The following is a 3,133-nucleotide window of genomic DNA, read 5'->3' as shown; positions in this document are numbered from 1 at the left end:
AGTGGACAAAACAAAGGATGGGCAAGGAGGATGTTTCAGGCTTCAGGCGGCGTCCCCTGAAAAATCCTGTGGTGTCGCGTCGCGAGCTCATAATGAACTCGCTCTAATTATGGAACTAAAAATCAAATCGAATTGAGATTTTCCAAAAAGTTGGCCAATACATTGGCAGAAAATTCTTTCGCTTGAAGTTTGTCGTAACTCAAACTTCCTTGCTCACCTTTTTAATGTGAAAGCCTAAAAACGTGGTTTTTCATTCGGATTAAAAAAGAAAACATTATAAATGAACTTTTGACCCCTTTTGGACACTATAGCCTCCGCTAGAGTGTCACGAATAAAACTCGAAAAGAAATTTGTTAATTAGTTGATAAGCGAATTACTTACGGCGAGTTGAATGTGAAAAAACATGGTTTTGTCAATTAAAAAAAAAGTCAGTTTTTATTTATTTACTGGAAAATTTGCAGCCCGAAAAAAAACTGTAAATGGAGACTCAGGTTAATTTTTCAAGAGCTATCTAACTATATTTTTGGTTTTTTTAAATTTCGAATTTCACTTTTAATACCTGACGTCACAGCCTGGACAATACTTCTACTCGTTCTCGAGCGCCTGTCGCCTTCTTGCCCAGAACTCCTCAATTGAGAACCTCGTGTTAATTTCAGCAACATTTATAATTAGTTCATAAATTACATGTTTTTGTTAAACAAATTTAATTTGTAAATACATTATTCAGGTATTTGTCGACGTAAAAACTAGTTTTTTTTCAAAGTCAGTACTTTTAATCAAAAAAAAATATTCTTTTTTCATTCAGTACTTACAGTTGGTCAGCGCAAGAGAGTTTGAATATAAGGAATGATTAAAAATACATTTGATATTTCTTATAAATAAATTCTATAAAATATGAAAAGTCGGGATCCATCTAATTCCATCCATCTAATTATTAGGAACTATTTAATCGTAGAAAATGATATCAGTTTACGATTTATAAACGATAATTAGTTCAGTATACAATTTATTAACTAATTATAAATGTTACTGAAATTATCGTAAAGTTCCGAATTAAAAGGACTGAAATTTAAAAGAAACAAGTTTTTCCGCCGAGAAATGCCCAAATAATGCATTTGTTTATTAAATGTGTTAAAAAAATCATAAAATTTATCAACAAATTATGCATTTTTCTGAAATCATCATGAGAATCGTAATTTATAAAAATTGACATTGAAAAAAACGAATTTTTCTGACAAGGTCCTGAATAATGCATTTGTTTATTAAATTTGTTTTTAATATTAACAACAATAGTCGTAAGAGAAATTTTTTGCATTCAAATACTGTTTACATTCAAATTTCTTGCAATATAACTTTAAAAAACGTTTGATTATTCGAAATGATAGAAAAAACATTTTTAACAAACAATTTGTTTATAACAATTTTTTGTTTATTGTATCATCATGGAATATCCTTATATAATGTTAATATATCGAAAGTCGGCTATAACAACAATTTTTCTATTATTGACGAGCACCGGGGACGTCAAATGGAAAAATTGCCATTTTTTTCGTCATATTTATCTATTTGTAAAAAATTGGAAAACTAAATTAAAAATCAGGTTCGACAACTTTCTACAAAATTTTATCAGCGCCTGAGTAATTTTTTTGAAGGCCTGGCAGCGACAAACCACTTTCTTGTCACACGAAAATTTTTTCCAGTTATGGGCTATCCTTAAAATACTTTACCAATTTAAAATTAAAGCAGATATATGGCATTTAAAAAAAATTGAATTTTATACCAACAAATATTTTTCACCTAAATAGGTAAATTTTCAACGCAAAAAGACGAATTTTCCAAAAAGAAAAATTAATTTTGAAGCAATCTTTAGCATTAACAGCCAAAGATAAATTTTCGAATAAAACAGACAAATTCTACAAACGAAAATTAAACACTTAAGCAAATAGTGAAATTTTGAAGCCAGTAAGATTAATTTCTTAAAAGACATCTAAATTAAAAGTAGGTTCTTTTCAATTAAGAAAAATAAATTTTCGACCAAAAAAGAGAATTTTTTAAAATGAATTTTTAACAAGATAGTTAAATTTGTTACCGAAAATGATGAATTTATTAAAATAATTAAATTTCTAATCAAATAGTTGAATTTTGAGCATGCAAAGATGTATTTTTAATCGAATGGTCCAATTTTCAATAAAAAAATATTAAAATTCAAACATTTGAATTTTCACAACAAACAGACTAACTTTTTTAAAAAATTTCAATTTTTATCAAAAAAGCTAATTTTCAACAAAGAAAGATGACGTTTCTACCACGAATGATGAATTTCCCAAAAAAGAGTAAAGGTTTCAAGAAAAAAAGTCAAATGTTTGAGAAAACAGTGGTTTTTTAAAATCAGAAAAAAATTTAGTTGCAACAAAAAAAAAGATAATTTTCAATTAAGAAAGATGAATTTTTAACAATATAGGTGAATTCTCAACAAAACAGTTTAACTTTCGACGAACAGAAATAATTTTTTACCCAAAAAATGACTTTTTAACGAAATTTTTGAATTTTCTGACAAACAATTGAATTTTCAACCAAAAAGTACAGTTTTGAACAAACAAGATTGACTTTGTATCCAACAAGACGACTATTTTTTACCCAAAAATACGTTGAAATAAAATGTAATTATGTTAAATTACGTTTCTGATAATATTTTTTACGTGAATAACCTATATAGTTTAAAATTAGAATTATAGTAAACTACTTTTTATATTTTAAATCAGGGTTTCAATGTTTTCATAAATAAATAAATGTGATAAACAAAATGGTCGTTTTTCCTGTGTTGAAATTTCTTAAGTTCCACAGAGTAACATCAGTTAAAGGTGCTCCTATATTATATAATAATCAAGAAAATTGATTATGAACAAATTATTTGTTCAAAGAATATTTTCTACAATTTTCCACAAGTTTACATTTTTTAAATTTATATTGCAAGAAATTTGGAAAAAACCAATATAGTGAAAAAAAAATTTCTTCGTCGAATTATTATTGTTAATATTATAAATAAATTTGACAGACAAATGCTTTATTCAGCGATTTTTTTACTTTTTCAACATTTTTTACAACTTTTTTTGTTTTTAAGTAACCAAATAAT

The sequence above is a fragment of the Belonocnema kinseyi genome, chromosome 1, assembly GCF_010883055.1.
Source record: "Belonocnema kinseyi isolate 2016_QV_RU_SX_M_011 chromosome 1, B_treatae_v1, whole genome shotgun sequence".
NCBI classification, from domain to species: domain Eukaryota; kingdom Metazoa; phylum Arthropoda; class Insecta; order Hymenoptera; family Cynipidae; genus Belonocnema; species Belonocnema kinseyi.
The sequence above is the reverse complement of the archived record's forward strand: the minus strand, read 5'-3'. Positions refer to the sequence as shown.